This window comes from Alosa sapidissima, chromosome 4, assembly GCF_018492685.1.
Source record: "Alosa sapidissima isolate fAloSap1 chromosome 4, fAloSap1.pri, whole genome shotgun sequence".
In the NCBI taxonomy this organism is placed as follows: domain Eukaryota; kingdom Metazoa; phylum Chordata; class Actinopteri; order Clupeiformes; family Clupeidae; genus Alosa; species Alosa sapidissima.
Window position 1 is genome coordinate 14080192 of NC_055960.1, and position 14786 is coordinate 14094977.

Here is a 14786-nt window from a genome sequence, read left to right on the forward strand (position 1 = left end):
TACGGGTATTTCCTCATGACACACAGAGGACCTCTCAGTTGCAGACTACTTCAAGAATCTCCATAGAGTGCTGCTGTTCACTGGGTGCTTGTCTAGTATAATCATTCTATGTTGCTTTTTATGTGTTTCAATTATTACCTTTGAAATAATTTTTTGTTTTATGTTTTCTCTTTTTTTAAACTTTTCTTTGACCATTGACCTTCTATGCTTTTATTAGTTATTTCTGTTTGCTTGTATTTATGTAAAGCACATTGAATGACCTCTGAATATGAAATGCGCATATAAGTAAAGTTGACTTAAAGTGTAATTCCAGCGAAAATTGACCCAAGGGTGTTTTTCTGCATTAAAACACATCAAATAAGCAATGGAGACAGTCATTTTCATTGATCAACCACTACAGAGCTTGGCCTGGTATATGCTATAGCCCCAAATGGCAAACAGTAGATTAGCTAAGGGCAGTAAGCTAAAGGCTTCCCAAATAGCATTTTTTTAACCAGTAATATTGTTCAAAACAGCACCAAACCTCGTCAGTAGCTTGCTTAGGGTCTCTACACCTAAAACGAAGCACCAACAACCTAGTTAGCGAACCCGGAGTTTGTTACAGAAAACTGTTAAGAACACTTACAACTGTCCCCCTACCAACACCGCAGTCACGCTATCCGGAGAAATTCTTTGGTTGGCAAATTTTGTCGGCGGGGTGAAGTTCGGGCTGGCTTTTCAAGCTAATGTGATGACACATTTTACTTACTTACTTTACTTTACTTACTTTGTAGCTATAAATGTATGATGATGATTTTGTAGTACAGTGTACGATACTTGACTTGCCAAAAAGGTATAGTTGCACAACATATTGCACAATTCATAGATAACTAGTGTACACTTGTGGGCGCTTAATACCTTCCGCGGTATAAATATGTCAGAAAAAAATCTAAGCAATCAAGCGAGTAAGGAAATGGAGAAGGGACATGAGTTAGGTTATACTGTACCTGCCTGTTAATTTATAATGACGTGCAGCATGCTAAGCAGCTCCAGAGGTTGATAAATGGGACTAAGTGAAAACGCTGGTGTGGATGGATACAGCTGTCCCAGGGTGTGGCCCGGGTCCTGCCTTCTCCTCTCTCTCTTTCTCACTGCCCCCCCCCCTCCCCTCTCTCTGTGAAACTGGGTCAGCTCTCTCACCTGAAACAGCTAGCATTCAGTGCCCCCCCACTCCCTACCCCCTCATCCCCAAAAGCCCTAGAGACAGCCTCACATTCAGGCCCTCCTGTTCTTCTCTAAGGCAGACAAATTCATCCCCGCTGTCTGCGCACAAACAGGCGCATTCATCCTGGCTCCCCGGCACAAAAAAGACGGAGGGCCAAGTGCTAATACCAGGCAAGGGCTCCTGGGAGTGGGCGTCTGGACTCACTATCCTGTTCCGCACCCGGACAATGGCTCCGCACAGCTCTCACTGCCTGGTAACCGGAGAGGGTGAATCTAGGCCAAGCTGGCCAACTGCCAGGGTTGAGAGGTGGAGGTACGGGTCCCGCTGTGGCTGTCTAGGGGATGGTAGAGGTGGTGGAGGTGGAGGTACCAGGGATGTTCCTGGGAAGTTGCAGAGGGACACCACTGACCAGACAGCAGCGGGGAGACGGGGCCCTCTGAGACCTCAACCTCTCCTTTGTTTTCCTCCTGAAGCTTCAAAGCATAAAAACGACCCCAAAAAAAGGTCCCTTTTCCTGAACACACTCCCTTTTCTCAAGTTCTGAAGCAGCCCTCTTGGCCTTGTGACTTTGCTGAGTTTATACAAAAAAGAAAAAAAAAATGCATGCCGTTAAAATAATTTCCATGCTGCCTTTTATTCCCTCTCTCTTTTTTTATTTTAGAGCAAATCGATTTGGACCTTTAACATTAAGCTATAGATGCTGGGGCACAAAGAAGCTCCATCTCCATTGTGTGGTCTGCTCGCAGACAGGAGCCAGGCTGCTAGGCCTCATTACAATCCGCTTTGGCTGCCCAGCCATGCGGAAAGCGAGCTCTGCAGGTGAGGGCCACGGCAGAGTGCTCTGCGAAGGTTTATCCGCCGTCGCCTGTCCCCCCCCCCCCCACCCCCTATTTTTGCTGTTGTGTCTGGGAGCCATCAGCCGTTCGCCTTCCCCAGGTCCTACGTGTTCTCGGTATCTGATCCTGTGCTGTGCCAGGGGTGGCTTAAGACACACAACGCACGAGAGGGGTGTTTGGAGAGCAGGGAGCACAAAGAGGCAAAACAACAACAAACCCAACAGCCACCATGATGCGCATGCTTTAAGGAGAACAACTCCTCGCACAAAGTCAAAAGACAAACAAACATGCAGACACCTACACACACACGCAAACACATACAAAGATGAAAACAGAGGGGAATGAGAGTGAAAGGTGGGTGAACAACAAAATAGCTTTCATTACTATCTTCAAATTATTACCTTAGCACTAGCTGTCAAATGAGTTTGATGCATACTCGCCAGCGTAGGCTAGTCACAGAGGTCAGTACAGTCCCAGGCAGACTGTTTCGCAAGAGAGAGGCCCCCTTGAACTTCGAACAGTTGAAGCATGACAGGCCATCATTTCTCTCTAGCTCATGCGTGGGCTGGGCACTCCTTGCCGTCGCCATAGCCGCCCTTGCTGCGTGCAACGCTTGACAGACAGCAGTCTATCAGAGATTAGGAGAGGGTGTTTGGGCACGCAGAGGGGCCAATGGTAGAGGAGGACACGTATCAAGCGCGAGATCAGTATGAAAGGCAGCTTCTCTCTCTCTCTCTCTCTCTCTCTCTCTCTCTCTCTCTCTCTCTCTTCTCTCTTCTCTCAGTCTCACTCTCTCGTTTGCGCAGCAGGATGTTGCAACTCCAGCATCTTGTAGGCCTTATCTCCCAGTAGCAGATATGCAGAGTTTGATATGCATCTGTAAAATGGTAGGAAATGACAGTCTCTGAAAATACATGATGAGTCAAAAGAAACGATGCGTGTCTCACTTCTCTCTCTCTCTCTTTCTCTCTCTCTGTCTCTCTCTCCATCTATCTCACTCTGCACTAGGCTGATTGCACTGAGCATCAGATCCCTCATTTAGGGCTGCTCGAATATGTGCAAAGAAGATTATCTGTATTATCAGATATGTTATGTAGTGTGTGTGTGTGTACGTGTGTGTGTGTGTGTATGTGTGTGTGTGTGTGTGTGTGTGTGTGTGCATGTGTGTTTGGGCTGACGTGCGCTTGAATGCATCATGAATGTGCACAGGTATGAAGAGGATGAACTGATTGGCATCATTCAGATGTCATCTCTCCCACCCTCCTCCTCTCTCTATCTCTTCCTCTCTTTCCTTGCCTGCTTCTCTCTCTCTCTCTCTACCTCCCTCCATCTCTCTCTCTCTCTCTGCTCCAGCAGCAGTAGAAGCCCCTGATAAGGGCATGTCCTCGTCAGCAAGCTGAGCGCTTTGATCATCCGCCCCTCATCCTGCACGCTGGGGTGGCTGTGGTTTTGGAGGTTATTATCATGGGATCATCATCACAGACGAAGGAGAGGAGCGACAGAGAGCGAGTGAGAGGGCGGGAGGGAGAGAGGTGCAGGATGTGGCAGGGCCAATAGACGTGACAGCAGCAGAGTATCAAATGAACACGCAGACATACTTACTTGCACAAATTTGCAGTCCCAAACACCTGGCATAAACATTACGGACATTCACACATAACATGCACAACAAAACATGTATACAACCATACATGAAACATGCATGCACACAACTTCATACACACAAACCCACACTAAAATGCACACACACACACACACACACACACACACATACAGACACACAAACGATCGTTTTTTTTACAGGCACTCCCTCCACTCCTGTCTAGCATAGCGCAGGCAGGCATCAATGGCATCTTTGGACAGTCTCCTCTGGAGAGTCTCCTCTGCATGGATCAGGTTCTGGCTGCCGCATTCACGCAGAACAGAGAGGCACTGATTCATCTTGACTCGTTGTCCTTACCTATTCCCTCATGTCCATCTTCCTCATTCTTACTCTCTTACTCACTCACTCACTCACTCACACTATCTTTCTCTCTCTCTCTCTCTCTCTCTCTGGCTTTCACTCCCTCTGCATCTCCCTCGCTCCCTTTCTCTTTCTGTCTCTGGCCCGAGTGGCTGGTTGACATATGGCTCTAATTGACTCCCAGCTTGCCAATCCATCACAGGTGGCTGTCAGAGACATGGTGTGGCAACTGTAGCACAAACACTTTCACTCAGAACACACACACATACACACACGCACAAATGCAGTTACGTAAATCAACTCATCCACCACACACCAAAGATTCTAGAACAGAATCCGCTCTAGAATCTTTGCCATACACATACGCACGCACATTTGCGCACACACACACACACACACACACACACACCAGCATCCTAGGGGGTGTTTATCTGAGGAGGTGGTCTATCAGCAGGGGTTCTGCAGGGTGGTGTGGGTGGTAGGATTACCAGCAGGTAGGGCTCATAATTATGCAACCGTCCTCATATTGCATGCATCGTTCAGTTCCCCTTCCCTTTTATTTTTAAGCAGTGCTGTGGTCTAATGAGCAATACAAAGGAAGACAAACAAGAACAGAAACATAGAAAAAAGAATAAAAAAACAAAAAAAGAAAAAAAAAAACCCCAGAGAACCATAAAGTTGCGGATTGTTATCGAGTATTAGTGTCACAATCAAAGGCTACAGGGGACAGCCCTCACAGATCGCACCGCTTCATCCTGCCTCGTGCAAAACCCTATAAAAGGGCAGAAACACTCAACGCTTCAATGCAGCCGAGCCAGCGTCTTCCCCAAACAAGGGAGGCAATATCATTTTACTACCCCACCTCCCTGCAGTGGAAAACCAAGCGCTGTCGCCCCCCTGGGGTCACTCACTACCCAACAGCCCCTGCTTCAGGCGTGACATCACACAGGTCAGGGGGCTCAGGGAGAAACAGGGTGGAGTGGGGAGGGGGGGGGGGGGAGGCACGGGAGGGGGCAAGCGGTTGATGAGACAGTGGACCCAGAGAGAGAGAGAGAGAGAGAGAGGAGTGAGAGAGAGGAGGAGAGAGAGAGAAAGCCAGGGAGGGAGCGAGGGAGAGAAACAGCAGAAGACAAAGAAAAAGTGGAGAGGCTTTTGATTAGTTTCCTTGGCCGGGAGACAAAACTGTAAGGAATGCGGGGCAAAAGGTTAAAGTGAAGTGATCAGAGGGAGAGGGAGAGAGAGAGAGAGAGAGAGAGAGGAAGAGTGAGTGGAGAGAGAGAGAGAGGGAAGGAAAGAGTGAGTGTTAAGATACAGAGCGAGAGAGGGAGTAAGAAGGGGCTGAGAGAGAGAGAGAGAGAGAGAGCGAGAGAGAGGGAAAACATGTAGAGGAAGAGCAGAGCACAGAAGAGTGCTGAGTAAGCCTGCATGGCATGACTCTCTGTTGATGAATTTCCCCTTGAACCGAACCTCTCTCCCTCATGCCATTCACCCACTGCCTGGACCTGTCAGCAGGACTGCAGGCAAATCACAGGCCAGACATTTCCTAGAGCTGAGTTTGGCTATGGTTAGTGATGGTGGTATGCTACACATCAAGTTTGGTTATGGTCAACATTTGTACTCTACACACTTTGAGTTTGACAATGGTTAGTGATTGTATGCTAAAGAGTTTGAGTTTGGCTATGGTTAGCAATAGTACGCTACACAGTTTGAGTTTTGGCTATGGTTAGCAATAGTACACTATCATAACACCCCCAATTATCATCACTTTTGTTCGGAAATTCTAAAACAACGATGTTCTAAAACAACACTTCAAAATAACATTTGCTAAATGAACCTTTCAGTAGCCATAGGTGTGTATAGGTATAGACTGATCTGTGGGGATAAGACAAGATTCTTATAAACAAGACATTCAAAGATGTAATTACTCTGATTGGGTTCAGTATGTCACAGACATATCAACTACAAATATTGATGTGTTTGTCTGGACATAAACATTAGCAACATAGCAGACTAGAGGTTTACAGCTATGCATAACATGCAAGTGTATTACACATGTATAGGTATTATTCATGGCCTTTTATTTATGGTGTCACAGTAAATTAGTACATTATGTTACGATAAGGATATCTCTCAGTGGGGTCTTTGTATTTCCTGTCATACCAGCCCAGCAGCACACCAAAAAACCATGGAGATAAAGGGTTCGTGAGTTTATCACACCACAACTTTCTGTTTTCACACATTTTCTGCGACTGCGCCCCTGATCTGAATCTATCACATTCCCACATCTCTATCTACATCTATCTGGATCAGATATACTGTTACAGGTCTCTCTAACCCATTCCCCCAAACTCTCTCTATGTGCTGTGGTATTTGTGTGTGTGTGTGTGTGTGTATGTGTGTGTGTGTGTGTGTGTATGCGTATGTGTTTGTGTGTGTATAAAGCAGAGAGTTGTGGTATTTATGTGTGTGTATGAAGCAAAGAGTTCTCTATATGTGCTGTGGTATTCGTGTGTGTGTGTGTGTGTGTGTGTATGAAGCAGAGAGCACCATGCTGTGTGAGAGTTGAGAGACAGAGAGAGAGAGAGAGAGAGAGAGAGAGAGAGAGAGAGAGAGAGAGAGAGAGAGAGAGAGAGAGAGAGAGAGAGAGAGAGCCTCAGCCGTCTCAGTGCTCACATACTGGCAGGCATTGTGCTCCTACTGTTCCCCTCTCCCAGCACCAGCAGCAGCACCACCACCACCACCACCAGTCACAGCAGTAGCACCAGCAGCAGCAGCCACAGCAGGCAGTGGTGCAGCCAGCCACACACGGGCCGGGCCCCCTCTGTCAGGCCCATTTCACAGTGGGGCCTCAGTGGGCCGAGCTGGCGCGCCCCGGGCCAGTCATCGCTCCAGCGGCGTGTAAACAAGCCGATGTGGGCTCACACTTCACCAGCTGATTAATGGGCCAGGAGCATTGGACGTGACAGTGGACAGCAGGGCAAGGGCTCTGTGAGTGTGTGGTGTGTGTGTGTGTGTGTGTGTAAGGGCCCACACGCCACACAAGCACAGCGTAAGGATTGCTCTGGGCTGACAGAGGAGTGTCTGCTCTTCTCTCCTCTCTCTCTCTCTCTGTCTCACTCATGTGTAGCTCTATTCTCTCCTTCTCTTGTCTCTGTTGTGTACAAGTTCATGCTCTTTGTCAGAGGTCTGTTTAAGTCTACTTGGTCTCTGGGGTGTGCTTGTAGCATTGCTGACAGTGAGTGTCCATTACTTAATCATCACAATTAAGGAAGTATCTCCACTTGTATATTCTACATAAAAAGATAAAGATTTACTTTGCTTATTCACTGTCTTCTCAAGAAAAACAGATGATTGGGCAGATGCTACAAACAAAGACAACAATAAGGAAGTATGATATGGGTAAAATAAGTAAAGACAAGCAAAACAAACAAGCAAAGAAAAAAGAAACAGGAAGACAGACACACTAGTCAGAGCAATGGAAGGAGATAAGACTTGTATTGTCGCTAAGATAAAACATGTATATCAGTGCGACAGCAACAGTTCACACTGATATCTAACATGATATCTGTGCAATAACGGTAGTGTGCTGTGTGACAATGTGATCTATTTAAAGCTACTTTAATGAGATCACCTGACAGCATTCTGGTGGTTGAGAACAGTGAATGTAAGCTTCTCGCTTATATACTTCATGCCCTTATCTAGCTTGATAACACCCAAAGCTAAAGACACGTAAGCCTGAGGCATTCTGCCAGTGGCTAATATCACCTGCATGAGACGACGGCATTTCTGGGAAGCACATCATAGCGGCCTTTCACGCTTTCCAAATTGCACGCCTCATGTTTAGGAGCGGTGGCGCTGCACAATGTGCTTGGCTTTGTTTACCCAAGGCCACGGCCTCAGACTTCAGAGAATCTGAATCTGGTTGATGCTGCCCCTGCCCAGGTCATGTGTCATCAGTATTAATACTCTATTGTTTGGAAGGAGGGAGTTTGGCTGGAAAATGCCGGCTGTCATGTGACTACAGTCAGCACCCCGACCTCTGCTTGGTGCCCCCCCTCCCCCCCCCCTCTCCGTCACTGGCGCCTACACGCTTAGTTAGGGGTTGCCATAGGGCATCATGTGAGCAGGGAGCCATTTGCCAAACACACATGCACACAAACACACACACACACACACAAACACACTCACACACACACACACACACACATACAAACACACTTGCATAAGAAGTCGAAAGGAAACACAGTGGTACACCCACAGACATACACAAGCAAGGAGAGAGAGAATGATAGAGAGAGAGAGAGAGAGAGAGAGAGAGAGAGAGAGAGAGAGAGAGAGAGAGAGAGAGAGAGAGAGAGAGGAGAGACAGAGAGAGGAAGCAAGTAGAACAGAGAGAAAGAGTGTAAGAAAGCTAGAGAGGGAAGAGAAGGAGGATTCAGTTCATTTATTAATTTCAGCCCCTCATTCTGCAGAGATGCCTTTATTCTTTTAATCACCGAGAATTGAACCGCAGAGCAAAAACTGATCACAACAATACACACCATTATGCTGCTGACATCAGAGGCCTCTGCTAACCGCAAACTGGAGTCAGCGCAGCAGCCACAGGCACTAGGGGCCAGGGCTCTGAGCTACCCAGCAACCCCGCTTTTAAAGTGTCACGCTTGATTTTGTGTTTTTACATGGAGCATAGGTATCTAGCAGCTTTATTTATTCGTTTGTTTCAAATAATACTCTATAGTGGTCTGTGAAGGACATCTGATCATACAATATTGTCTCTTTGTTTTTCCAGATCACTTCTGAAGGCAGGGGGAACTCTTTGGGTATCTTGAACAAGCTTGATTTTGCATGCACAGTAAAAAAGCAGGAAGAAAGGGAGATAGAAAGAAAACGAGAGGGACTGATTGCTCTGCTCTCTCGTTCCTTCCTTTCCTTTTTCCTCTCTCTCTCTCTCTCTCCCCCCTTTTCTTTCTCTCTGGCAGGCTTCCAGGCGCTGTAACCAAAGACGACAGCGGTTCTGCCCTTTCTAGAAAATTTAGGAAGCCATTAGCAACATCAAATCATTACTTCAGGAGAGCGAGGGGGAGAGAGAGCGAGACAGACAGAGAGGGAGTGAGTGAGAGAGAGAGAGACAGAGAGGGAGTGAGAGAGAGAGAGAGGGAGAGCGAAAGATGGGGGAGGCAGGATGAAAAAGAGAGGGGGACTTAGAGAGGAGACGATCAGGTTTCCTTGTGTTTTCATGCGGCCACTCCATTACAGTAATGTGCTGGGGCCCATTTAACTAATGCATAAAAGCACATTGATACCCATAATACACAGTATTACACAGTGAATTAGTGTCCAAGACGGCACAAACACAGCCACCACCTCCCGACCCCCACACCTACACACACACACACACACACACACATGCGCGCACACACACACACACACACACATAGGCAATCACACATGAAAATAAAAAAGACCTACACTGCAAAATCCAAAAACTAACAAACCAAAAACAAAATGTAACACTTTTGCATTGCGTCAGTCAAAAATGTTCAACCTTTCTCTCATTGACCATTTTGTGGAGGAACATAGCATCCACAGTTCACATCTTCTCCCTATTTAATAATAAAAAAAAAGTTTTGGCCCATTGAGGCAACCCACAGTGAGTAGGACTACTACTTCAAGAGCAGATAAGCCACACCAAATAATTACACGTAGACATGTCATCAAAACACGTAGACAGCCAATCCAATTACGTATGTAAACACACAAATAGATTGGTCCATTGTGCGTGAACATCGTCCCTGGGCCCCGAGCTCCTCTCCTCCTCTCCTCGAGACTCTTCTCCTGGCTCTCTCAAGACGGCACAGTCACCCTGATGCTAATCCAGTTCAAATGTAAACAGGCTTAGGTCTTCATTCCACACTTAAACCGTATCAAATGTATCAAAGCTGGGGCTCAGTGGCGTTCCAGGCCACAGAGGGGTCAGGCTCCGGCCACGCGGGGCCACACACCCAACTCAATTAGCCTGAGAGCCAGGCAGTCTGTCTGTCCAACACTCTGGAAGTGTGTGTGTGTGTGTGTGTGTATGTTTGAGTGTGTTTGAGTGTCAGTGTGTGTGTGTGTGTGTGTGTGTGTGTGTGTGTATGTGTGTGTGTGTGTTTGAGTGTCAGTGTGTGTGTGTGTGTGTGTGTGTGTGTGTGTGTGTGTGTGTGTGTGTGTGTGTGTGTGTTTGAGTGTGAGTGTGAGTTTTTGCATATGTGTGTGTGTGTGTGTGTGTTTGTGTGTGTGTGTGTGTGTTTGAGTATGTGTGTGAGTGTGTGTCTTCGACGTGTGTACTTTGTGTGTGAGGCTCTGGCAAGTTGAAGCTTGTAATTGTGTATGAATGAAGAGTGAGTCTCTCTGTGTATGTTAGTGTGCATTAGGTTAATGGGTCAGCTGCATGGTGAACTAAGCTGGTCAGTCTCAGAGTGTCTACGTCTGAATCTATTAAGCCTGTTACATTTGTGTGAGTGTGTTGCCTGTAGGAGAAACAAAAAACCCCAATGTGGTGCTACACAGGCGAAATGCTGTCCTTGATCAACAAACACTGAAATGTGAAGGCCTGTTTGAGGGTTAAAGGACACTATAATAAGGACACTGTGTGCAGTGACATCTTCGGTGACCCCCGGACAGGAGACAGACACAGTGCTCATGTCTTCAGACGACCTTCAACTGGCTCAAATCAATGTCACTCATTAATTCACCATATCCAAACGGTAGCCATTCTGGCTCTGCATGCATCAGTCTCCAACAAAACAGTGCATTTATTCTGCATTGGCCCTTGTCCTCCGCTCTGTCCCTGAGAGATGCGAGTTGCTAGTTGTGTGTGTTTTTGTTTTCCTCTTCCCCTAAATGAAACAACTCCCTTGGGTGAGACATTTGGAATGGCCGGTCTTTGCAACCGTGGGAATGATGGCACCTTACTGGTGTTCTTTTGGGATGGGAATGAGACTGAGTATCACCTCCCATTCGCTCCTGTGCTCCCCTGGGCCCCCTTGTCCTTCTCTCCAAGCACTGCCATCCATCCATCCCACCCTAACCAGCCGAGCAGCCCCCCAGCAGGCCTGCCTAGTCCCATCATGATCCTGTCACACGGAGGTGATTTGGATTTAATCATGAGCATCATGTTTTGTTAGTGGGGGTCAGGGGATTGGTGTGTGTGGATGTATGTGTGTGTGTGTGTGTGTGTGTGTGTGTGTGTGTGTGGGGGGGGGGGGGGGTGTCTTGGGTCACACACCCACCAACCGCCCACCCCAACCCCCAAACTCCCTCTCCGTCCACTCCACTCCATCCCAACACACTGTGTGTGTGTGTGTCCCATCCCATCCCAACTCAACTCCCCAGTCCCCCTTCCCAAGCCCATCACTCTTATTTGAACACAAAAGTGTCAATACGTTTGTGATCTGGGAACAGACTCTTATCTGATCGCCCAGAAATCCCTCTGGATGCCCCCAGCCAAGCCAAGCCAAGCCATTCCCCATGTCTCTACATGTAACGCTGCCTCATTCCCTCTCCCTGCCCTGCCTTGCATTCCCCTACTTACAGACACACACAACAACACAACACAACACAGACACACACAACAACACAACACAACACAGAGACACACAACAACACAACACAACACAACACAGACACACACAACATCACAACACAACACAGACACACACAACAACACAACACAACACAACACAACACAACACAGAGACACACAACACAACACAACACCTCCCCCTCTCTCCTTCAGCACAGTCTCTTCTCTCTATGGATGGAGCTGTCGATCACCACAGTTTATTTTGATCACATCTTTGTGGTCGCTAAGTATGGATTTGTATAATTGCATGTCTCTCTCTGTGTCAACTGAATTCTCGTCTACCTCTCTCTCTGTCTCTGTACTGTTGTGTGTGTGTGTGTGTGTGTTGTGTGTGTATGTATGTGTGCATTGTGTTGTGTGCGTATGTATGTGTGCATTGTGTTGTGTTGTGTTGTGTTGTGTATGTATGTGTGTGTGTTGTGTCGTGTTGAGTGTGTGTGTGTTTGCGCACTAACTTATGCCAAGATTCAATCAGTGAGGTATTCTACCTCCTAATCGTCTGGTGGCCCGTCCATCAGAAAGCAGATTTAATTGAGCACTTTAATTAATAATTACGTTTATCGTGGGGACATCAGATGCTGGGACAGGGCGCTGTAGTGGGTGGCTGTATGGGATGGGGTGGTGCTGGGGGGCAGGAGGGGGCATAGAGCTTGTCAATGTAATTTGGATGCTTGATTAAGCGCCAGAGGAAGCTTTTAAGCCAGCAAGGTTATCTAGGTCTTGAGCTCCTGCTGTCATTTACCGTACACTCTCTCCTCTTCTCCTTTTCCTGAACACATTCTCTCCATTCCTCTCCTGTCCCTCCCCTTCCTCTCCAGGTTACTCCTCGCGTCTTCCCGTGTTCTTCCTTCAAATGTCGGCCCTGTCACCCCCCCACCCCTCCTTCTGCCACACTCAGTCCATCTTGGGCAGTTAATGTGGTTATTTATTTCTTCCTGGCTTCTCCTGATCGGATCTACTCGCTCCCACACAACTTCCAGGGTAGGAAAAAAAAAACGTTTAAAACCACAGTCTGCGGGCGGGTCTATATCAGGCTGTCAGATCTGTGGTTCGTCTTAGTTAGTACATTAGCTTATTCAATTATTTATTTAGCCAAATTACTTATTCATGAACATAGATTGCAGGCCTCCTCCCCTTTCTTACAGTAGGCGGATTCAGCTCACTTCAGTCAAAATGGATCATCCCTCACAGCCTGTTTGTTTCTGTCAAAACTGATGGCAATTGAGATCTATTGATCTTTATGGGCTTAAGCCACTGATACAAACCCAATTATCTGCTGCTCAACTCATTCCTACGGTTCGTCCATCTTAATCAGTGTGTTGCCAGAAGGTATTCGGAGCTCCTGTCCCAACACAGACACACGCCCTGCACTACCTTCTCTGGTCTTTTCTCTCTGCTCTCTCATTCATCAGATCTCCAAGGCAATCTCTCTAACCACCCCTCCCACCCCTCTTACCCTCTACCCTCTGTCTCTGCAACCACACCCCCCTACCCCTCCCCAACACACACACATATACACACACATAATACACACAAGCACCACCACTCCCCCACACTGTTGCATTTCTTCTTAGCCCTCCCTAGGGCTTTGAGCCAACGGCAGTCTTCTGCTACACCAGTCTGTTGCAACGTGTGTGTATGTGTCAGTGTAAATGTGTGTGTTGTTGTGAAGGGGGGGGGGGGGGGGGGGTCCCATACAGAACTGTGTTTACATTCAAATGGATTCAAACACACCAATAACATCAGTGCCAGGAGCATCCAAATGCCTCTCATGTGGTTCGCTGGCACAGCCAGCACACAAAGACACAGACGCCTCTCCTACTCCTACTACTGGAACAATCTGGCTTCAGAAAGCCCTGACAATGGTTCAAACATACAACAATAATGATACACAGAGAGGGTAGAAATTACATCCTCAACGTGGCCTTGGTCCTTGACAATGCATAGGATGTTCACACCTATTGACCTGAAGATGATCGAGGGGTGAGGAGGAGAAGGGAGAGAAAAGCAAGAAATGGAGTGAGAGAGAAAAAAGAGAGAGAGAGAGAGAGAAAAGGGAGACAATGACAGATGAGGTGTTACGTGGCAGTTCCTGTGTATGCGGTGCGCGACATGGTGGGAGTGGAGGCAGTGTTTTTTTTTTTATGCAACCTGTTGAATGCTTATTGATTGCTTTGTCACTGCGAAGAATGGGCGCAGACAAAGGAGCCTTCCCCTGTGAAAGGGACGCGGTGCTCCTTTCTTTCTCCCAGCGTTTTGTAGGCTGCGTGTAACGTCCTGACCGCTTTCAATGTGCATTTGTTTGCCCAATAAAGCTAAGTTGCACTGAACCCAACAATGCCTCCTCAGCTCAGAACAATAATAGACAATGTGTACAGTGTAGCATATATGCTGCGCTAATTTTTGTTGTATAGGGACCCCCTCCTTACCTCTGGACAGAGAGTGGTTCCAACCTCATGAGGAGGAGAGGAGGCAGAGGCTGTGTTGCGGTGGTGGGTATGGGATTGTAGGTGTGGGTGGTGGTGGTGGTGGTGGTGGTGGTGGTGGGGGAGGGGGGGGGGGGTGCTTGCATTCGTTTTTTTTGTTTTTCAGCAAAGGCACCAGGAGATTGATATAGGGGATAAAACTAAAAGGGAGAGAGGAGGCAGCGAAGATGAAACAGTGCTTTATTTTATTGTCATGTGAATTACGGCTCCGCCAAGATCAAACACTGTTGCTGTTAGTGCTGAACTAAAACGTGTCACTCTTTTCTCCCCTCGTCCTAGATCTTTTGCTCTCCCCCCTTCCTCTCGGTTTCCGGGCGTCTCCTCCTCTGCATCTAAAGGCACCAGCCATCCGACGATGTCCGTCTCTGCCGCCTCTCCCTGCACTCAATTGCTTATTTCTAGCTCGGTCATGGCAGGTCTCTTCCCTTCCTCACTGACTAGTATGCCTCTTTAGGCCTTGTGCTGTTTGGTAGCCCCCTTGCACCCTCGACAATCTCCCCACTAACCTCTTATCACAAGATGGGGAAAGGCACGGTCGAAATGGGGCGCAGGACAAAGCAAACAGCAGAGAAAAAATAGATGGATGTTCGCAGAGTCGGTGAACCACGAAAACAGACTGGGCCTCGGCGCGGAGCGATTGAACAAATTGCACTGTTCAAGCAGTCTTGCCTTT

At 47.6% G+C, this 14786-nt stretch overlaps 1 long non-coding RNA gene across 1 annotated transcript; it reads left to right on the plus strand.

The window, feature by feature from the left end:
- The first annotated feature begins 353 nt into the window (after positions 1-353).
- On the plus strand, positions 354-14566 carry LOC121707693. Its single transcript, XR_006031371.1, has 3 exons — positions 354-440; positions 9954-9957; positions 14555-14566. It is a non-coding gene; the product is annotated as an uncharacterized LOC121707693 (long non-coding RNA).
- Positions 14567-14786: the final 220 nt, after the last annotated feature.